Below are 24,291 nucleotides of genomic sequence, written 5' to 3' on the forward strand. Positions count from 1 at the left end.
ATTCTGAGCTGACTAACACAGCATCCCTCAGATGTCATGATATTTACCTCTGTGATTCTGGCTCATAACCTGCATGTGAGATACCCTTGGTGTAGGTTTTCACAAGGTCTGTTTTTTTCCTAGATCACAGCTGCCCTGATAGGCAGCTGTGGTGTTTTGAGAAGGTGTGTTTGGAACCAATCAAGCCGTGCTAATATAAACACTTGAGCATACTTGCTCAGTCAATTGTTTCTTACTTGTTTGAAATAATTAGCATATTTTAAGTGCTTTTTGAAGAACTGTAACTTCAAAGAGTCTATGAAAATCTGTACTTCAATTTAATTTGAAATAATTCTGCAGATAGAAGAATTCAACGAAGACAAGCATGCTTTAAAAAATTATATTGACCAAGGAAATATCTTGTTGTTCCTTGCATGTTTAAAATAATTAGGTAAATACAAAACAGGATATAGGCATAAAATTTAACCTAGATAATATTTTACATTAGTTATTGAATTTATCCAGTTGTAGAACTCAGACGACAAACATCTTAAAAATACTGTGATTAGTAAAGTGCTTTGCCTGTAATTGACATTTAAAGAGATAAAGACACCAGAAAAGATACAAAAGACAATGCAAATTATAACCAGTAGTCTTCTTTCATAGCAAAAATGTCTGTTTGGCTATAGTGTAAGGAAATAAGAACAGAGGCATGAGACATACTTGGGGAAAAGAAGCCATAAGAATGTGTAACTAACACCCTCTTTCCTATTATTAAATCTGTCCTTTGTCATTTTGTTTTTCCTGCTCCTCAGCATATAAACTGCTCTCACTCAACCTCCCACATTCATCATAAGGCACATCTGAGTAGGCTTAAGGGAATAATTTAAAATATGTTTCTAAAGATTCTTGAAATATATTTTATGGCCATTCTGGAATAAAGCAGTAAGGATTCAATTTGCCATGGAAATGGGGATCTGTTTGTATTTTACACTTCATTTCATTAAACCCTCAGTTCAAATATGGGTGATTTATTAGGACATATTTCTAGGTAAGAAAGCATGAGCTGGCATATATTTTATGTTCAATTTATGTTTCTTTATGCTGATCTGCTCATCAAAGTGTGAGGTGTGAAGCATCTTGCTGAAGTGACAGAAAGTTCTGCCTCTGGAAGTTCTGCTTCCCCATGATACAATTGCTCTTCTGAAGAAGATGCAATGTGTTTCAACATGGAGGAAATCAAGTGGAAATCAGGAATCTGGAGTTCTTTCAGAACCCTGCCACTAGCCAATTCTGTTGTCTTGATTACGTTACTTTACATAAGAATGAAGTGAAATTGAGATATTTTTATTCCACATCATCTTGTAAATGCTTTTTATTATACCTTTTTCCCCGCTACAACATTTGCCATATTTTTAGCTAGAAAGTGGAGCTCTGCTCCATCACATTGTAATTCTTGATTTGTTCAAAGCAATGTGGTAGTGCTTAAATATATCCATAGCCTTCAGCTTATGTAAAATACCCAGAACTGACAACAGACTGATGGTTATAGAAATTTCAAAGCATCAAAGTTGGTTTTATTCTTAAAATGTAAGAAAATTAAAATTTAGGTAATAGTGAATATTTTGGTAAAATAATAAGCATGACAGGTCGAGGAAAGATTTTGAGGGCCATTTCAACACTTGAATTCTTTTTAATGTAACTTTACATTTTCCCTAGCATCAGACTTTCTATTTATCTATATATAGCCTGTATACAAACATACTGAAGTTCAAATTAGACTTTCAAGTCCCTGTATGATGTTGGTAAAACTGAGGATTTTCTTGTGGAGATCTATTTATTTCCTTGAGATCTCTCTCAAACTAGACCTGTGTGATTCTATGATTGATTGTGATTGATTTTTATATGTATTTATTCATACACCCTAATGCAAATATGTATCTTAGTTTTTCTTTTGATGAGGGGATTTGGTATGTGCCTAATAGGAAAGTTTAATATTCAACATGAACACAACCAACAAAAATTAAACAAAAAGTTTCTTCTAGTGTATTCTTTAGATAATTTGAAAGATTTTTCCCTTTCTACTTTTACACTTGCCTCTGGTTATTTACGACTGTCAATGACATTCATTAGGTTTCATGAGCAAAGAATATGATAATAAGGCCTGAGTTGTTGTGTTACTACTGCTATTTCCTTTCTCACTTTTTAATATATTGGAGAAAATAAAACCTTAATCATTAACAATCACTGGTAAACTAGCATCACAACTCAGACCCATGGGGATGATTTGCTCATACCTTGCATACCATATATAGCATTAGAAGCTTTTAAAAACTTATTGCTTGCCATCAATTTTAATAAAAACACCTCACATCTGCTATTTTAGCTTTAATGAAAAGATAATTTCATTTTTGTGTGTGTCAATGGAAATTAGGAATTAAGTTTTTCAGCTCTTGCATTATCAAGGGGGATTAACTCAATGATTTTTTTTTTTTTTTAAGTATTTCATTAGAATTCATATTCTTCCTAGAGAGGACTGAAAATTATTAGGGTAGGAAAAGGTGGCAAAACTTGGCATTTAGGAACTGATCTAAATAGGAATGTATAGATTTGTGGTATAATTGCTTAGTGATTATTACACTATGTTTTTCAGTATACAACAGAGGGTCCTTGAAATTCCTTTTATTCCCAGTGTGAAATGGAAATGGCTTTGTTAGCAAAGTGCTACCCATATTAAATCTCCAGGGTGGACATCAAAATATGTGTCTCTTATGTTAGTTATATGGATTGTACCATCTTTCCTCCATGTCTCATGTTTTTATCCTATTTTCTGTTAGAATAATCTATATTAGATGGACTTAGTTAAGTTTCTGTGGTATGAGGGGTTTTCATTCAATGGGAAATGTTATCAGGTACATAAGTTTGACATGGTATGAGTCCTTAGTGTTATCTTAGGTTATATCAGGGTTATGAACTGTTTAAAATTGTCATGTAACACTTGAAGAGTGTAAACATTAGGGCAAAAATAGGACTGCTTGATGAAATTAAAGATAGACTGAAAATAACTGAACTAGGCTGTAAGGAATGTATAAATTCACACAAATACAAGCAATATGCCATTAATCTTTAATTTGAAATTATCTTTCTTTCAGGAGCTTTGTCTATTGGATCTGACTTAATTGCTTTATTTTACACCTATGTTCATGTTATAGAGGATGCTTAGCTTTTTAAAATTTCTTGAGAGACAGAATAAATAGTATAATGGTCACAATGTAAACTCAGTAGTTTTTTTTTTTTTTTGTAATGTTTTCCTTCTAAGGTGTTATTCGTAAAGGACTAAAACTTATTTCCCCCCTCATTATTAACAGAGCTACTAGGCCAGTGCATACACTGTGCTCATGAATGCAGGGATGTGCACATGCTGTTTCTAAAAGGGGTTAAAATGGTTGGTGGCAAGGATAGTCCTAGAAGTCTGCACAGGATTTATAGCATCTGTTAATCTGTGATAAATAATAAAGAATTGGCACACAAAGGAGATGTTTAATTTTTTTATTTAATACAAAGCTTATTCAATAATATGGTCAAGTCAGGATCTTGGCAGAAAATATTCCCTTTTCTTTTTAAAATTCTGGTGCCTTCAAGCAACAGGGCCTTGATAAATGATAGATAGATGATTTTTAGAATTCAGAATGTGAATAATGGCTTTAAAACTGACCATATCTGGTCAAATTACTAAATTTTAAAACATAGTCTCCATAAATTTTTCGATTCAATTAAGATGTGCTCCCCTCAGTTAAAAAGATATTCTTCACTCTTTTCTAGTGCATTCCATGCTACATAGATGCTGCTCAAGGCACTTAAATGGAGAGCAGATACATTTATTAACAGTCAGCCTGTGTTTAGGTGGAAAAACAGAAAATGAAGACTTCTAACTCAGGCCTCCCTCTTGCAAACATACTGTAGAAAGTACATGGGTACAAAGAGCTGGGAGCACCAACAAAATCACTGAAGATAGAGAAGGGACTGCGTGCAAGGATGGAGGAAGTAAAGGAGTATTCAGATAGGAGGGAATTATCAATGAAAAGATGATTGTTAGCCAGGTAGATGATGTGAAAATATTCATGGAAGGACTGTTGCACTCCAGGTAGATGTTGGGTGAAAGAGATAGAGTCTGGACACAAAGAAAAAGTATATTCTAGACTCTACAGCAGTGATAAAATAGAGAATCACAGAATCAGAGAATCATCAAGTTTGGAAGAGGCCTTCAAGTTCATCTAGTCCAACCATCAAACCCCCCCCCCCACCACCACCATAATCACCCCTAAAACATATCCCCAAGTGCCACAAAGACACCTCTTCAACCTTTCCAGAGACTGCGACTTCATCACCTCCCTGGACAACTGAATTCCAATGCGTAACCACTCCTTTGGTGAATTTTTTTCCTAATATCTAATCTGAACCTCCAACAACTTAAGGGAATTTCCTCTCATCCTTTCACTTGCCTTTTCTCGGATAGTTGTACAGAGCAATGAGGTCCCTCCTGAGCCTCCTTTTCTCCAGGCTAGACAACCCAAGTTCCCTCATCCACTCCTCACAAGATTTATTTTCTAGACCATTCACTAGCTCCATTGTCCTTCTCTGGACATGCTCCAGAACTTCAATATCTTTTTTGTAGTGAAGGGCCCAAAACAATACAGGATTTAAGGTGTGGCCTCACCAGCGCTGAGTATAGAAGGACAATCACTTCCCTGGTCCTGCTGGTCACACTATTCTTGATACAGGCCAGGATGCCATTGGCCTTTTTGGCCACCTGGGCACATTGCTGGCTCATGTTCAGCCAATGGCCAATGGGACCCACAAGTCCCTTTCTGCAGGGCAGCTTTCCAGACACTGTCCCCAGCCCTTTGAGCTGCCTGGAGTTGTGGCGACTGGAGAGAAGGACCCAGCACTTCACCTTATTGAATCTCATACAGTTTTCCTCAGCCCATCCCTCCAGCCTCTCCAGATCTTTCTGCCAGGTGTTGAGTGTCCCTACCCTCCAGCAGCTCAACATTCCCACCTAACTTGGTGCCAGCTGCAAACTTACTGAGTTTTCATCCAAATCATCAATAAAGGTGTTAAACAGGACTGGCCCCAATACAGAGCCCTGGGGAATGCCATTAGTGACCTGCCACCAAGTGGTTTTAACTCCACTCCCCACTAGTCTCTTGCCTCATCCTTGCAGCGAGTTTTTCACCCAGGAAAGAGTGCATCTATCCAAATCATGAGCAGCTAGTTTCTACATTGTAGTGGATGCAGTAAAATTATTAGGCTCTCTGATACTTATTGATGATTTTGAAAGTAGTTTATGATTATTTTATTTATATTATTGCAGCATCTACTAGTCATAGCCAAAAATCTGGTTGTGTTCTCCTAAGTAACAATTTGGAGACAAAACTCCCCAAAGGCCACCAAAGCAGTAACGTGTTTGATTGAATACCTTCTTACATCAATGCCTTGCAAGCACTGGTTTTGCCTTAATTAAAAGCTCAGGCTTCTTAGGGTTATTAATTAGATAGGGTCCTTGCAAGTTAGTGGGAAAAGCTTTGGTATGATGAGCCACGTTAAATAGAACAACATCTGGTGTTAGTAACATTCTCAGTATTGGGTGCTAATTACACTCTGTCTTAAGGATACATACTTCATATTTGGCAGTTTTAAATGCATTCAGCAAGCCATATTTATGAGTCATATATTTTCTTTCATTCTTTTTCCATACCTATGTATTGAAGTGTCTGTATATGAGCACAGGACATTTATTTGTAAGAGAAAATGAACATTTAAAATATATTATTTTCATGTTTTTTATGAAAGGATCACAGGCTGATTTTCTCTATTGGCTTCTCAGTGATGTAATTGTGTCTTGTTTAGCTGGTAAAAAAACAGCTGACCTAATTTTAAGATTGATTAGTTGGTCATGGCAACTGTCAGCAGCAGATTTTTGGCTGCTACTGGTAGGACTTATTGATGGGTTATTGTTATCTCCTAATATCCCTCAAGAATACAAGCCTGCAAGAAGAGATGTGAGATGTATGTGAATGTGGCAGAACATCTTTCAGTCTGAGGCACGCAAAACCACTGAAGCCTAAATTATTTCAAATTCAGTGGGTAGAGATTACTACTCCTTAACCATCTTATAATCTTGGCTGAAATTTCTGTCTCAACAGCAGGTTAAAATAGAAGATATTTTTTAAATCCTTCATAGTATGGCTCTGTCTTTAAAAAAAAAATAATTTGAACAACTTTTTCTAACAAAAAATTATGCATCCATAATAAACCCTGGAGGAGACAATTCAATAAAAGAATACATATGCATCAGGAATTCATTCAGTATTCTTGATTTCCCTTGGTTCCTTTAGATTTTTCCTTCAAGCTTTAAACTCCTAGAACCAAATTTATCCCAAATGTATACTGAGTTCCCTGCAGTCAATGGACTTATGTTGCCAGCGTGTTTGAAACTCAAAAGGGTTCTGTATTTAATTATAATAAGTAAATAGTTTATACTGAGTTGCTGATGGAAACTTCCTCTTAAGTCTTTAAAGAATGGTGCTGTACCTCACTTTAGTGGCAAACAGAGAATATGCTGTGTTTATCCAGCTCTATGCTGTACATTTTATTCAGAAGGACAATATGGGAGAAATTATCAAAAGCTTTACTTAAATCCAAAACTGTTAAATTAATTGGCTTCCTGTGATCAGCTAGGGGGGTTACCTTGTCATAAAAGGAAATCAAGTTTGATAAGCTAGACTGTTCTCTCATGAAGCTGTGCTGGTTGTGACCAATAACAGCATTGCTCTCCATGTGTTTTTCAATATATCTCATGATAAATTTCTCCATAACTTTACTAGGCATTGAAGTGAGACAGACAGGCCTTCAGTTTCTGGGGTCCTCCTTCTTTCTCTTCTTGAAAACTGGGACAATGTTCACCAGCTTCCAGTCAGCTGAGACCTCTCCAGATTCCCAAGACTTCTCAAAAATCATTGAAAAAGGTTTTGCAATGACATCAGCCAGCCCCTTGAAGATTCCAGGATTAATACCATCAGGCTCCATAGATTTCTAGGGATGCAGCTGGAGCATCAGACCCCACACAGTCTCAGGGTCACCTGAGAGCTGATCATTGCCAGTCATGGTCCTCCAGCTCAGGGCACTGAAACCCCCTTGGTCTGTCATCTGTGTTGAAGTAAGAGGCAAAGAATGCATTAAAATCTCTGCCTCATCTCTGTCCCTGTTTATGAGGTGACCATCCTAATCTACTAACAGGACAATGTTATTTCTACACAGCCTTTGCAATTAATAAGTTTTGAAAAACTGGGCAGCTTCAACTCCAATTGAACTCTGGCTGTACAAATTTTCTCCCTGCAGTGGCAAGTAGCATCTCAATATTCTTCCCCTGACCTTGCTCTCACGGGGCCTATATCTTCCTTTTTTTCCTTATTTCCAAGAGAAGATCCCCCTGTTCAGTCAGCCCCAAGCTCCACCTGCTTGGCTTCTGACATTTTGGAGTTGCTGGTCCTGTGGCCTTAGGTGCTTAAAAAGTGACTCCCACTGATGGACCCCAGCACATGCAACAATATTTTTCCAAGGTGTCTTAATCACCAGTTCTCTGAGCAGCCTGAATCTGTTGTATTTATGTCCAGAGCTGAATCTTTGCTGGCACTTTTCCTCCTGTCAACACAGACTTTAAACTTAACCACTGTGTGGTTGCTGTGTCTATTCTGTGAACAAGCAGCAGATCAAGGAGGACACCTTTCTCAGCTGGCTTCCTAAGGACCTGTTCCATAAAGTTTTAATTTAGGTTTTTTAGGAGTCTTCTGGCCCAGGCTGTGTCAGCTGTACAAGGGCAGTTGACTTAGAAGTGTCCCTCAGTTCCTCAAGGAATAATTAATTGTCATGACTTTCCTGGCTAGGAAGTCTATGGTAGACTCCCATGATGACATCCAAATTGTTTGTTTGTCCCTTGATTCTTACCCAGAGGCTCTCAACTCTGCCACTGACTATTGTAAGCTCCATACATTCTAACCCTTCCATTATATACAGTGCTCAGAGTCAGGAGGTGCTGGAAATCTCTAGATGAATTCTCTGAGGTAGATCTGAAATATGATCATCAGCCATTGCTGATGGCTTTGCAAGGTTTAAAGTTTATCATCATCCTGTGTGATGCTGCAGTCACAATGAGTGTTTGGTGGCTTCTGTTCACAAGTGCTTGTGAAAAGCTTGTAAACTTTTCTGCTTTGGTGGGCTAGTAGTCCCAAATGAATCTGAAAGCAATGTACAACTCCAAATAATTCCCTCAGTAAAAGAACAGGAGGAAAAAACCCCACTATTAAAATTCAAACTTAATGAGAAAAGAAGAATAATTCAGCACACAGAGTCCCATTGGTTTTATATTTAGAAATCATAAGGGGTATTGCAGTGTAAGGGGAACATGAGTTTTCTCCCAAAGCTGCAAGATTTCCTTTAGAATGTTTTCCAGTTCATCACTTTGAATCACAATTATTTCTGCGGAAAATCTTGACTGCCTTTTTTTTTTTTTAGTTACAGCAGGTTAATCATCCATAATGAAGCATTAGTTATTTTTGGATTCTAATTTTAATACAGGAAACAGCTACTAAAATTGCCCCAGAGAAGAGAATGGAATTCCCATTTTGCAGCTTTTTGATAAATTTGTACCTTGAAAAATAACCTGCCTTATTATACAAGTGGATGCTCATAGGGCTTCCTGTTTTCAGTCAGGAATTGATATCTGTCTTGAGAGATACAGTGATATCAAGTAAGGGAATAATATCCCATTTTATAACAAAAGGCTTATGGCACTAGAAAAGTATGTGAATTTAATCAACTTTATTAAAAAAAAAAGAAACTGGTATGAGAATTTATCTCCATAGAGTCCAAATCCAGGGCACTGACATCTGGGTTAGGCTTTTCAAATACTCCCCACTCCCCAAGAAAGGCAAAACATGTCAGATAAAAGGCTGAAAAGCTGACCCTACTGTGCTCTGACACTCTGGCACTGCATCTGGCATTTCCAACACCTGTCTTTCCAAAAGGTGGCCATATTGAAGCTGCCTCATCTCTCCATTTGCCTTTTAACCAGAATAACTCCTGAAGTATGCCATCAGATATTTCAAAAGGGTTTCATATGTCGTGGGCCAAAACCACATCTAGCCTAAAACTTCACCAGTGTGTGACAGGAAGCATTTCTATTTTGTTAAATTTATAAATGTAGGATTGGAGTTTTGATTCTACCAGCCTTGTAGCTAAGCACAATGAAACCAAATCACCACATTTCCCATTAGAAAGAAATTATGGTTCTTTCAGAAAGTAACCACAATTTGAAATAGATACATAATCTCTATAAGCAGGGCCATACACTTTCTACTGAGTCCCAACAAAGAATATATGTATGTATTAATATATTATGGATAGAGAATAATGGAACAGCTTTAATATTTTATAGGGTTCCATAACCTTACATATATATAGCCTTATGTAGAAGACATTTTAATAGTCAGACAAAACAGTTCTGGAAAGGTTTTCACAGAACCATTATGGGCTCTCAATTTGCTGTGACTTGTAAAAGGCTACAACACATGAAGACCTCATGCAAAAATCTAAAATATATTTCCTTTTTTTTTTTGTATGAGGATGGGTTGCCTTTATTGAACCAATTGACTATCTGATTTTCTATAAACACAGCAATTATGTACAACAGGCCATTGCCAGCTGTAAAGCAGTAATGTCCCCAGTTATAGTGCCTGACTGGTTGGAGTAGGAGCCATGTGCCTCATTTAAATACCTTAACTTGAACAGATCAAATCTCTCTTTGAACACTTCAGAAACATTTTTCCCTCCTTCCTTTCCTCTCCCTCTTCCTCTTCTCTTCCTCTCTTTCTCTCTCTCCCTCCAATTTATTAAAGAGGACTGATTCTAATCTTAAGAATCAGGCATTTAGGATGACTAAATGAGATTAACTAGAGTCCCACAGTTCCTTTTTATAATTTTAACCTTATTTTAACAAAAATTTCAAGTTATTATGATTCATAAAATCAAGACTTGCAGATCTACACCGAAGTCAGGCATGGTGTGTTTTTAGTCTCAAAATAGCTCACATTTACTACAGATCTTATTACAGCTATGAAATTTGTGTAGGGCAGTAATGAAACTGTCATGCTAAACATAAAATGAGCTGTTTTGCTTTGTTCTTAACTGCCTCTTTGTTTGTATTATATTTCATAAGTGTACTGTATCTTCATAAATATGATGGAATACAATAATAACTTTAGGGGAACTGCCACAACTACTTTGTTTTGTGAAAGGCAATATTTTATTTTATTACCATTTGTATTGAAACTTGTGCTGACTGTGAATATTGATAAAAACAGGAGATTTTTAGAAAGAGAAGGAATTGTTTAAAATTAAATAATGACATTAATTTTTTTTTAAGCAAAAGCCTAGAACTGTGCTGAATGGTATAAACATTTGTTACTCAGATATGTAACCTGACTTTGAAATACAAAATTAAGCAAATTAAGTAAAATTCTAGCTTTATTTTCTAAAGCTGGTAAACAGACAATATCTCATGGATTTCATTAGAAACTACCAGACATTCAGTGCTTGCGAAAACAAGAAAATGAGTAAAGACCTCTTCACCTGCAAAGAAATGCATCAAGTAAGCATGTAAATACAGGTAAAGTACTCCAGACCTTGAGAATTGTTTTCCTGGAACAAATAAGATTATAAAATCTTGGGGGTTTGAACAAATATGGTCATAAGAAGCACTGTCATTAAGTTACATGTTAAGTGAAAATCACACTCTAACTCAGATAAATTAACTTCTATAAAATTATCATATCTCTGTATGAATGAGCGTTTGTTGTGAATTCAGGATTTGACTTAATGTAAACATTTCTTTAAAGGTTTGTCTGTGTTGTAAGTCCCTCCCTACACACTGGTCTCTGATTCTAGAAAACCTTGTTCATTTGAACACCTTAGCAAAGAAGGCTTGGAGACCTCACAGCACCTTCTGGTACCTAAGGGGTGTCATAGGAGCACTGGAGAATGATTTGTGATGAGGGCATGGAGTGACAGGACATGGAAGAACGGCTTCAAACTGAAAGAGGAAAGGCTTGAATTGGATATCAGGGAGAAATTGTATACTGTGAGGTTGGTGAGGCATTGGAAAAGGCTGTTCAAGAAATTGCAGTCTCTCCATCCCTGGAAGTGTTCAAGGCCAGGTTGGATCGGGCTCTGAACAATGTGGTCTAGTGGAAAGTGTCCCTGCCCATGGCAGGGTACTGGAACGAAATGATCTGTAAGGTCCCTTCCAGCCCAAATCATTCTATGATTTTGTGAATCATAGGAGTTAATTTTGCCATTTTCTGATAAACTACAGCTTCACCCTCTATGAGCCTGTAAAATCTTTGGCAACTGTGCTCCCTTATCTAGTCTTTATGATTGACTTGAATGTCAATCCCCTTTGTGGTCCATTGCCACAGCAAACACCCTCTGCTCCTGGAACCCACTCAGGAAGCCTCTGGCCCCACTGGTGCTTGACAACTGCTTTTTAATATCTTAATTTCTCCCCTAGTTTAAATTACTAAATTAATAAACAAAACATTCCCATTAACCCTACTAGAGAAATAAGCCCTTAATCTCCTAATTTCCTAAATATATTGTGGTTTATGTCTAAGAGTGTTACATCCTGACATATCCAATCTAAACTACCATCTCAAAGGTCTGCTTTCCAGGGTTTCTTATCTTTGGGGCTTTTATGTATTAGCTAAGTGTCTCCAGAAAGTCAAATATAGCTGTCCACATTAGATCAGGTGTGTCTGAGTCCAGGACACAGAAGATTTAATTTCTGAATATGAAACTCAGAAGGTTTTAGTGACATAGTTAGGTAAGATCCATGTTAGTCTATTTGTCTGTGGGCAGAATGCTGTTCAGAACTGTGAAATGGAGCCATTCTGTATGCAGATATGAGGGAAATACAAGACAAGTTGGAGAATTGGTGACTGAGAGTCCAACTCAAGCACTTGTGATTTGATGCCACAAGTCTGCTCTTAGAGGAGGCAAGATGCTTTGAACCTGCCTCCCTGGAATGGGGTTTCATACCTTCATCAGGTTAAAAAAGTCGATGCAGATCCTGGGAGCAGGGATCAAACATTTCACCAACTCAGCCAGACATGCCAACATCAGTGTTAACCCCAGGATTCAATTTGGCTGCTCTACGTGTTGCTCCATAACCCTACTCTGTTAAAGTGCCATCAAGTACCACCACCGTAATGCCATGTTCCTTCAGCAAGAAAATTTAGACCAGACTCCAGGCTGATCACAGTGTCTGCCTTGCCCTGTTGATCTAGGAGCTAGACATTTAACCACTACTCTAATCCATCCATTGAGTAGAATGTCTGAACTGGATGAATTTGAATGCCCTCTACAGATTTTTCACAGACACTTCTTTCCCTCTGGTGCCTTCATGTGAGATATATGGGGTAACAGAAAACTAGATTTTCATGAAGCAGGTAGCTTAGAAAGGCAGCCTGATAGTTTTCATTTCAGATTTGCAGATTATTCAGAGGAAAGACGAGGAATAATACAAATTCAGATTAAAAATAACATTTTATGTAACTGAACAGAGGAGCAGTTTAAAAATGAAAAGATTGTCATCTCTGATTATGTATCTATCTAGGTATGACATAAACTAAGGTAAGGAGAAGCCATGATCTTACTGCAGAATGAGAAATTTTTCTCCTATATTGATTGCTTCTGAAGTACTATTCCTCTAGCATTTTCCTTCATTTATCACACTCTGAGGTGGCTGTATCTACAGGACTTGCAATTTGTGGTCCCCTAAATGGCCTGTTGATTAACTCCACATGTACTCTGGGCAAAACATTAATGACATTCTTTTAGAACACAAGTGCCCATTATAACTGCAAGTGAGCACTAAAAGCCAGGACATAATCTAGAGTAACTAATAGGGTGGCTCTTATGGATTGCAATGTAGCAGAAGGTATTCTTTTTTTTTTTTTTTTTATTACAATGAATGTTGTTTGAAATCTCTGTTCTTTTCTATTAGCAAGTACTAGCAGTCTAAATCAAATTTACAGTCTCTTGAGTTAAATTTTACTGTTTGCAGAATGAAAACTAGAGAGTTAGTATAGTATTCAGTGCAAATTACTCTTCTGAAATTTTGAAAGCATCATGGCAAAAACCTAATTTCATTCATTGGAACATAAGTAGTTTGTTTTTTGACAAGGAACAAAAGTAATGTAAAGATTATGTTTCCACTGCATGGAAAATGAATAGAAAATACACTGAGATCTCACATCATATGTACAGATAGAATAAGATGACACCATGCAAAAGTGAAAATTAATCTTTCCTATTGCATACAGAAGGGAATCACAAAATAATACTGGAGTAAAGAGCTCTCAGTCCATGAAAGAGAGTAAATAAAATTGTTTTAAGAGGACAGAAGTAATAAAATACAGAAAGGGTAGAACTGATATCAGTAGTTCTGTTTGGAAACACTTTACATATAGAGACAGAGTCCTGCACTTAAAATTACTCCTCAACAGTGAAAAACTGGAGACTTCCTTGTAAAAAATTGATTTGCTGTGGGATATTCAGCTTAGATTAAGGGCATGTCCTATCGAGAAAAGCTTTCTTCATAATAGAAAGCTAAATGTTTTCTTTGCTATTTATATGGACTATTACTAAAAGAAAGAGTCATCAACAACAATAACAAAATCTAGCAAAACCTGTGACAGCAAACTTGCGATAGCTACCTTGTGAGATGTCAGATGAATGTTCCCAATACAATCCTCACTGGGTGACAAAAGTGATATTTTCAAAAATACTTAGATCCAAAGAGGCACCACATCAGATTTTCAGAAATATTTAATGAAAGACTGATGAGAAGCATTCATCATTCCAACAAGTAATCAAAATGGTGCGAACCATGATCCAATAGAAGAGACTTTTAAAAAGGAATTAATATCTTGGATTGTAGTTTTGCCGTTTCTTCAGCGTTTCACAGACTCCTTACACCTGTGCACTCCAGTCTAGGTGGTGTCTTAGATCCCATTTCAGTTTACTGTGAAAAGGTTCAGACTTCATTGTGTCTGTTCTTAGTTATTAAAGTTACCTCTAACCTGGCTGATTGGAGCATTAGCAGGCACAGGGAATGTGGTGGCTCTAGTGATTGATGGTGGCTGAAAAGAGCACTCAAATCTCTGAGTGCCAGAGGTGCTGTGGTTGTCTGAAGGACAGGCAGGAGAGCCAAGAACACTGCTCTGATGTGATACCAGCTTCTAAAACCCTGCCAGTGCCACAGCTGCTTGGTATTTTAGGTGGATAATTTTGCTGCTCTTATGTGACTTTTCATTATTCTTGAGAAACATCATAGAGATTTCCTCCTTGTGTGACTATCACAGTCTGGGAGATAATAGGAACTGGACTTGACTGTATCCCCAGGCTTACTTACAAGAAACATAATAATGTATGAAAGGAGAAACACATAATCCAAGCAAAAGGAAAAAGGAACACAAGAAATGCTCCTGTTAACTCTCTGTATTCTTGCTTTGTTGTAAATTATGTCCTGATTGGTTAGATTATAATAAAACTAAGGTAGAATTTTATAGTGAAATTAATAAATGTTAAAACTTCCTATTATTTTTAGCTATCTTAAAAACCCTAAAGATTAAAAAAAATTAAATCTCTGTTGTGACTCTGTGCTTGAGAAAACCGTGATATATAAAGTTAATGGTATTTTCCCAGAACAGAAATAATATTCATATCAAAGAACACAATAGTCTATAGACTTCTGCACTGAAGTCTGCTTTGGAGTTCAAGCCTTCCTTTTCCAGCTAAACTGTTATAAATGAAACAGTCCATGAAAATATTTACTTCATAGTTCCATTGTTTTTACATTTTTCCCATCTGGTAGAGTCTTTAATTAGCACTTCGTTTCCTGAATTTTGGTGAGAATTCTGAAATGCAATATAATCTTTGGAGATTTTAATTTTTTCTTATTCTATTTCATTGCATGATAACCTGGTGTATAGAAGACCTTTTCAATATTTCATTCTTCTACAAACGTAATTGCAAAGTATTAAATTCCTATTTCTGTCTTTAGCAATTCTATCGGTTCAAGGTAACATGAACTCAGCAATCATTTCACTAAGCCCTGTAAATTCTTTTCTGGGCAGGGCACAGAATTGAGCATTAAACACTGAGTGCCATCTAGTGCACACACTGCAGTGTATGGACAAAAGCAAAAGAAAAGAATCTTCTGATTACAGTTTCCAGGAAAAAAAAAAAAGGCTATATAGTTTCTATATCTGAAATATGGATCATTAAATTACTGTGTGTCATTTAAATAAAAAATATTTAAGAACATATTTCAGACTAGAGGAAGAGATGTATGGACACAAAACTATCAGATAGTCATGTATATTATTGTGTTGGTAGACTGAGCTTTTTAAACACACCAGGAATTCCTTGTATCCTTTATTCCCCATATGACTTCCCAGTGTGCCACCTTCTCATCCCACTTTATGTTTTAGAACAGTCTCAGCCGTTTACAACTTGCAATTTGCTAAATTACTCCTGTTCTTTCCTTCCGGGAAAAAAACTAAATCTTAACTGAGGTGTTTGGAAGATGTTTGGCAGAGTTAAAAGCTATGCTATTTCTCCAGCTCTTTGATCTATAGGCAATTATAATGCTATTAGGAGACAAATTGACTTATCAATTGCCATAGCTTTGTTGGTCCCACATTTCATTCTCCAGTTTTACAGTTTTTACCAAAATCAATAAGAACCTTCCCACTGACATCTGGCCCTATTTTCTGTATGATTGTACTGTGGCTTGGTAAACAGAAAAATGTCACTAGTGTGAATTAAGTCCTTGCTTCACTCTGTTGTGGGGGGGAGGGGGGGGGAAATTCAAATATTTAAAGTATTTAACATTTTTTCAAAACTTCTAAGGTGATAAATATCTTTGTAAATTGATAGCTGGTATGGTTTGAAATGGCAAAAAATGGAACTTTACAAACTAATCCTATAATATATCCCATGGGTGTTTTTCCAATGTAAGCTCGATATTTACAGTATCCTCATTTGCTTAAATTTATCCTTGTTTTGTTTGCTAGATTCAGTATATATATATATATTCAGTATATATATTTAGTATATAATTTCATGTTACAGACCTAAAAATCTTACCTGTGGAGCTGGTTAATGACCAGGTGGAGACACCAGTCGATGCATTTCCATACTTAGCATCACTTCTTGTAACTTTTAGTTCAATTTTCTTCAGAAACTTGAAAAGGTCTGTATTTCTAGATGTCTCAAAAGTCTGGACTGGAATGAATATTATTAGAAGTTCCCTAACATGTTTTTAATGAAAAAAATCTTTTGAGTGCTATTGTGTTAAAAGAAGAAAGAGCTCAAAAGAATATGTACATAAAGTCACTGAGGTCTCCAAATTTATTAAAACATGAAACTTGTTCTTTATAAGAAAAATAACACTTTTAAAGGATAAATGGCTCATGAAGTGCTTGGTAAGTGCTGTATACTGCATGCAGCTATATGGGTACAAAGGCAGAGAGACAAAAAGAAGAGGCAACCTGCTGGTGTCAGTAGAGAAACTAATTATCCAGGAAAGTGTTGCTGTTTGTGTACCTGTAGTGAAAAGGAGAGGAAGGAGTGTCCTGAGGTGCATCAAGCACAGCATCACTGGATGGTCAAGGGAGGGGATTATCCCACTTTTCTCTGCATCAGTGCCATATAAGGAGAAGCTGAGGTCACCTGGTTTGTTCAGCCTGGAGAAGAGGAGGCTGAGGGGAGACCTCATCACAGTCTGCAATTCCCCATGAGGAGAAGCAGGGGGCAGGCACTGATCTCTTCTCTCTGCTGACCAGCAACAGGACCTAAGGGAATGGACCAAAGTTGTGTCAGGGCAGATTTAAGCTGGATGTTAGGATAAGGTTCTTCACCCAAAGGCTGTTTAGACACTGGAATAGGGTTCCCATAACAGTGGTCACAGAACCAAGCCTGACAGAGCTAGGAAGAGTTTGGACAACATTCTCAGGCACACAGTGTGGTTGTTGGGACTGTCCTGTGCAGGGCTGGGAGTTGGACTTCCTTGGTCCTAGTGGGTCACTTCCAACCAGGATATTCTATGATTCTATGAACTCTTGCATCCAAGTTTGTTGACTCTGGGTTGCAGTACCAATCACCTTACTACATAGGGAAGCCAGAGGAGAAAACACAAACAACCACACATATCCCCATAAACCTGTTTAAAATTCTGAATATACTTAACCTAGTTACACAGTAAAGGACAACACATTAGAGATAAGTGCTGAGCTGCATTAGCAAAATGTGATGAATGGCAAATAAAAGAGGCAAACTCTGTCCACCAGAAGAGGACCTGCTCAGATACACAGCAGATACCAGGTGCATCATCTGTACCCAGGGAAGAGGGGCTGGAGGAATCCTACTCTCTCTCTTCTGCTTCTGCCCCTGTTCCTACAGGGGCTGTGATTTTCCTTTGTACCTTATTGTACTCCCCTTTCTTCTTTCATGCTTTTTTGGGTGTTTTACATGTAATTAGTACACAATTCATATTGTCTCTGTCGTGCCCAAGTCAGGTTCTGCCCAGCTCTTGGGACTGCATTGCTTTAGCAAGCCATATACAGGAGTTGAGATTTCTGCCATTCCCCAAGAAAAAGTGGTATTACCCTATACTTGTACCATCAGTTCCTCTGCTATTAACCTAGTCCTGGGATGATGGTACGGACAAGGTGAAGGACTGAAAGCTGATAAGCATCTACTCTTTTATACCAACAGATGTGTTTGTGTCCATTGAAAGTATCTTTCTTTTGTTCTTGAGATGGATAAAAATTCCAAATTTAGAGATTTTCATCCTTGAAAGAGGTACAAGAGTGAACTAAGAAACACAAGTGTTATAAATTAAGAAACCCCGGTTTAGATTAATATATTCTAGACATTTTAATAACAGGTAATTTTTTTTGTGTTTGTGTGTTCAAGGGACAACTTACTAGAAGTGATGTAGTGTTAGAAATAGGCTTAGCAGCCAAATAAAAATCAGCATGTAATGAATTTGGAGTGGAAAAGATTTACCATAAGCACATCTAAATACCAGGTATGAATGACTCATGAACTCATCTAATCTCAGGATTGAATCACGACTCAGTAAATACCATGTGCCTTCTTTACACAAACCAAACAGTAAGAATCCTTCAGCTTATGACCCAAAGCAGAACAATTTATAAACTCATTTGATGAAATGTTAGTTTCCATAGAGAGATAAGTAATTCATCAAGAAAGCACTGCTGACATTTATTACCAAGCAAAAGCATTTTTTCAATGTGAAATAATATGTCTCATCAGAGTACTCGCCATAGCTGGAAAAAATTAAGCAAACTTTTGAGTGTCAAAGCCCTTCTTCAGGTTTAAGATAGGCTAGGTACATTCTAGAGCTAAGCGGAAATTGAAAACATTTGTTCAGGCAGTCAGATATCGGTAAGGTCATTTCTGAGAGAAAAAGTATTTGATTTCTGTGAAGCAGATTGTATATTCTAAGAGGAAAGGGGCCAGGGAGCAGGGAAGAAGAGAGAGAGAAATAAATATCATAAGTTTGTTATCTTCTGGATAATTTCTGTAACAATTAAGTAGAGGAGAACAAAATAAGACCGTGTCCTAAAAGCAATACCAGTACTGAGTTTGCTTTTTTGTGTACCCAGTAGAATTATCAGTAGAATCTCAGCTCCCAGCACCACTGAAAAAAATATTATTTGTCTGTTTCCTTGTAAGATAAAGTCTTAGAGATCAGAAATAAAATAATTTAACTGTTGTAGAAATATTAATCTTTATTATATGGTCTCTTACAGATATTTTGGAGTGCTCATCCAAACCCAAAAAGAACTGTGATATTGTAGAAAATTTCCAGTACACACAAAATCACGTATGCTCACACTGAGAGAACATAAATGCTGTATCATGGAAGGAGAAATCTTATTCAAACATTTGCCACCAAACTTGAACGTTTGCGATAATACATAGAGAACAGTGAGCAACATAGTTTTGCCTCTGTCAGTCTGCAAGGTTTGGAAAGGAGCTGGACCTTCACCACTACAGCTTTGGGGAGGTGAGAGAGCTGCAATGCCTGAAACAAAGGAGAGAAATCCAGATTCTTACTCACACTTGAATCAAGTTTCAGAGGTGTCATCCCATGATTCATTCAGATGCAGACAGTATTAAATTCAAAATCCTGTTTAGTGGCAAAGAAGAAGCATACATTAGATGGATATAGAACCAGGAAACTTTTGCTTGTGTAAACAAAATCTCTAAAGTTTAATTATTATTATAATAGAACCATAGAATCATAGAATGATTTGAGTTGGAAGGGGCCTGTAAGATCATCAGGTTCCAACCCCCTGCCATGAACAGGGACACCTTCCACTAGAACAGATCTCTTGAAGCCCAATCTAACCTGGTTTTAAACACTTCCAGGGGTGGAGCATCCACAAATTCTTGGGACAGCATGTTCCAGTGCCTCACCACTCTCTGAGTAAAGAATTTTTCCCAACTTCTAAACTAAATCACTGCCCTTTTATTTAAAATTGTTCCTTCTTGTCCTATCACTAGCTGTCCTTGTAAAAAGTCACTCTTACTTGTTTTTTAAGCCCACTTTCAGTACCAAAGCCTTCTCTTCTCCAGACTGAACAATGCCAACATCTCAACAATGCCTGTCTTCACAGGAAGTGCTCCAGCCCTCTGATCATCTTTATGGCTTCCTCTGGATTCACTCCAACAGATCCACATCTTCCTTGTGCTGAGCACCCCAGAGCTGAATGCTGCTGTTCAGGTGGGTTCTCAAGAGGGCAGAGTGAAGGCAAAGAATCACCTCGCTCGACATGCTGGCCATGCTATTTGTGATGTAGCCCAGGATAAGTTTGGCCTTCTGGACTGTGAACACACATTGCTGGATCATGTCCAGCTTTTTGTTCATGAGAACCCCTAGGTCCTTCTCCACAGGGCTTCCCTCTGGGAGTTCTTCTTTCAGACTCATGCCTGAGACTGCCAAACCCAGGGGCAGCACCTTGCACTTGGACTAGTTGAACTTCATTAGGTGCTCATGGGTCAACTCAAGTTTCTTCAGGTTCTCTTGGATGGCATCCTTTCCTTCTTTTGTATTAATTGTACCACTCAACTTCATGTCATCTGCAAACTTACTGAAATGTCACTTGACATGACTGTGATAAAGATATCACAGTCCCAGTCCCAAGGCAGAGCCCTCAGGGACACCACTCATCACTGGTCTCCACCTTGATGTTGGCCAAAATTCTCTGGCTGCATCCATCCAGGCAATTCTATACCCTCTGAATAGTCCACCCTACAAATCCATGTGTCTCCAGTTTGGAGATAAGGATGTGTGTGGCTTTATAGAAGTCTAAACAGATGACATTTGTTGGTCATTCCTTGTTAACTGTGGCAGCAACTCATTAGTAACCCAAATCTAATTGCAAAGACAAAGAATACAGTGAGAAGACAGAAAAAAGTCTCAGCAGTGGAAGTAAAATTTAGAAGTTAAAATTTCTACTTATGTGCTTAATTTCTACCCCTTTCCAGGCGTGATGCCCATCCTTACCCTGCTCCTCTGGCTCCTGAGGCTGGCAGCTTCCCTTGGGGATTGGGAGGTAGTAAGTTGCCATCATCTGGAGTCCTTTGTCGTGGCAATGGTTTCTTCTTCCTCATGTCTGGATCTGTGTAAGGCATATTGGGAGCCTTGTGGCAGACTTTGAACTGGAGGAGATAGTGACTTGGAGCAGGCCATGTGTGGCACTGACACCTACTTGGCCTTGCCTTTATCTGACAGTACAGCAAGGAATTTCTCCTGAGAACATCTGTTAGGAACAGGGTTGTTTTCTCAGAAGAAAATTATATAACATCTCAGATGATCACAAGGGAAAGCATCTCTCAGTGGATGCTTCACTTTTTGCAGTATGCTGTGGGAAAACCTGTGCAGGCTCCATCTGGAGCTGTACAGATACAGCCCAGCATCAGAAATCTGAAGGGATTTGCTCCCCATCCATAGTACTCTCCTTTTCTGCCCTATGAAGGCAGTCATCTTATTAAGCTATTTATTTTCAGGCCTTATTGAGGCTATCACATCACTCACCAGGTGATAGCAGAACATGGGGCCATTTCTAAATGTTTACTAACATCCATTTGCACCTTTCTGTCTTCATTGCTGTGCATGTCCATGCTGCACATGAATTTACTTTGTGCTGTGTTCTTCGTGTCTTCTCTCTGTTGCCTTTAAGGCCACCTCTGTGCAGCTCCAAACTCACCACTGGTAACTTAAAACAAAGTTGTAGGTCAAGGCAAGCCAGGCAGACAAGACAGAGAAGCCTCAAGCCTACAAATTTTAAACTCAGTAAAAAGTATTAATAAGCTTCAATACTGCCTTTAAGTATTTCTAGCAATTTTTAATTAAAAATATAGACAATTCTTTTTTTTACTTAAAAAGCTTCTGTTGAAAAGTTGGCTTATAATGCATAAATATGACTCTTTTCAGTTGTGAGAATATAATCATAACTATCACTTCTAAGGTGACATAAAAATTTTTATATCTAAAAGAAGACTGTGGATAGATATCTTCAAGACATTGGAATTTTTTACCTCAAGTCTGTCAATACATTTGATTTCCAACTTGGGTCACTGATTAAAATTTCTGATAGAAGAAACCATGGTAGATGTAGAAAATGGCATAAAATGCAAATAAATTTTGTACAGATGGATAAACAATTTTAAGCTGGTGCCACTAGAAATTAATGGGCTACAGGGGACAGCAGATCCTAGTAATGGATCACATGAGAGAAGGAAATATAAAACTGGAATATGATTTCATTTGAGATTTCATAAGATTTAATTTAAGATTCATTTCATAAGATTTCATTTGAGTCAGCCATTAGAGTTCTGGTTGGGAATGGAGGTTCTTTGTTGGGCTTTGATTTTAGAAATAGTAGAGACAGACCATGCTGTACCCAGTTTGGTGGTTTACCCTTATCACCAAACATATGCTACACAACCTGGGATTTTGTCTTACAAGAGTTTTCCCCTGGCACCTGCTAAGAAGGCAGCCAGACTCTGAAAATAACCTGACCTCAGGTGGGATTCAGGTGATGCACTTGGACATTTAAGAATGCACCCTTGCAGTGCTCCAGCTCCTCAGGCTGTTCCCTTGCTTGAGCTTTAACAAGTTTATTTAATCTAGAGCTGCTCAGCAAAGCACTTTGATCTAGCAAGATCCTTTCATGATCAAAATAATTTACCCTAGAAAAATCTCAGTTCTAATCAACTAATCAAAAATCAAAATTGAAAAAGTTTGGATGTTGGTTGTGTGGAAAATATTTATAATTCTGCTAAGTTATGGAACTAACAGAACTCATATCAGCTAAATGTGTCTCTTTTTTTTTCAAGTTTCGTAACATACAGGTAAGCAGGTTGTTTGGGATTTATTTATAGGTTAAAATATTCCAAAATGAACAATAAAATGAAAGGCACAAGGAAAAGTACTGAGCATGTTCAATTCATATGGGCCATTCAGATCTGGTGCAAAATGCTGGCTTGAAGCCTAGTGAGATTTACAGAAGTGGGAGTTCTGCAATGGTTGTAAGATTCCAAAAACAGTTTTATTTTCTCTTGGTGTTTTCAAATTAATCCTGCAATCAAACACATTTTTTTAATATATCAATGCAAAATAACTGTCTGTTCTTTCACTAGCAGTTCATAAGAGTTATCAGTATTTAGATTATCTCTCTATCTGAGGTTTCAATATATTAAGTAAACTTTCATATTTACTGAAGTAAACTAAGATAAAGAACAAACAAGTCAAGGAAACAAAACTCTGGATTATGTCCTGGGCATAACTACTCACATGACTGTTTCCTATAGAGAAATCAAAGAACAAGCAAGGAAACTCTCCAAACCAGAGAAATTTAACATTCAAAACAGAAATAATTTTGCTGCTCAATCCTAAATGGGTAGATTTTAAAAATCTGCATAGCAGTGTTAAAATCTGTACTTCTGCTTTCCTGTTGAAACAACACATCCATGTTTTCTGGAGTTATGTCACCATCTCCTGGCAAAAAGGAGTGTTTGCAAGTAACTGTTATAAATCAAATCAAAAAGGATAAAAGGATAGCTGTGTGCTTCCCCTCAAGTTCCCACCTCCAGCTCATTTCAATTACCAGAGCTCCTAATTGCCTGCTGTACATTAATGAGGGCTGGAGGAGCAGAACTATACTATCTGCAGCTTTTTAATAAAAAAAAAATTAAACCAGAAATAAAAGTATTAAAGAATTTGTGAAGTGTTTCAGGAACAGTTGCACTTTGTGGTCTGTGAGCAGAGCGACAAATCCTCTTATTTGCAGTTTGCACAATGTTGGTGGAATCCCTCAGAGAAAACAGATTTTTTTTTTCCCCTTTTGCTTCCATACTCAAGCCTTCTTTTATTCCTTCATAATAGCATGGAAGAGTCTAATCCACATCTGGCAGCCAATGACTAGGTACAGAAAATTAGTTATGATGTGTGTTACCAGGATGCCATAAAGATTTCTGGAGTATTTATTATTCTGCTTCTTGCTTAAATCTCCTCAGTGCAGTCAAAGAACACAAGGTACAACCTTCTAAGGTTCCTTCCAACAGAAATTTTCTTTTGATTCTGTGCATCCTTCAGCATGATTCTATCAACTTTTATTAAAATAATTTCTGAAATAATTTAATTGCTTCTAGATCTGAGGAAAAATATTACAGGTGTACATAAACATGATGATGAGGGCCTGATCTTTTGATAATTTTTCACAACTAGAGGTCTAGTTTTGAAAAGTTTAAGTTTTGTCACATCACAAAATCTAGTTTTGTCACATCTCCACAGACACCAGTGGTCTGTTATCATGTCATGATGATCATTGAATACAAATAAGCTGAAGGATTGTCTGAGGATTTCTTTCACTCTTTTATCTCGGGTTTGCCAGAAGAAAGTGAATAGCTTGTGTATGCAATAAAACACACAGCAGGGTCAAGTATCTATATGAAAACAATTTAAAATGCTTTTTTCATTTGACTTGACTATGAGAACATTAAAAGCAGTTAATGTTTTAAAAGGTACCTTTTCCCATTATTTTTAAAGCCTCATTCAGTCCTTCCAAAAATAACCCTTCACATGCAAATGAT

The 24,291-nt window shown here is 37.3% G+C and overlaps 2 long non-coding RNA genes across 5 annotated transcripts in view; both read left to right on the top strand.

The window, feature by feature from the left end:
* The window catches only part of LOC110475443 (uncharacterized), a 108,425-nt gene that overhangs the window by 13,385 nt on the left and 70,749 nt on the right, over positions 1–24,291 (top strand). The gene's annotated exons all lie outside the window — the stretch shown is intronic.
* The window catches only part of LOC146763516 (uncharacterized), a 28,566-nt gene continuing 4,413 nt past the window's right edge, over positions 139–24,291 (top strand). The window contains exons 1-3 of the long non-coding RNA XR_014952268.1: positions 139–19,198; positions 19,812–19,918; positions 23,585–23,734. This is a non-coding gene — a long non-coding RNA (uncharacterized LOC146763516). The remainder of the gene's footprint in view (positions 19,199–19,811; positions 19,919–23,584; positions 23,735–24,291) is intronic.

The sequence above is a fragment of the Lonchura striata genome, chromosome 1A (assembly GCF_050655825.1).
Source record: "Lonchura striata isolate lonStrDom1 chromosome 1A, ASM5065582v1, whole genome shotgun sequence".
NCBI lineage: Eukaryota > Metazoa > Chordata > Aves > Passeriformes > Estrildidae > Lonchura > Lonchura striata.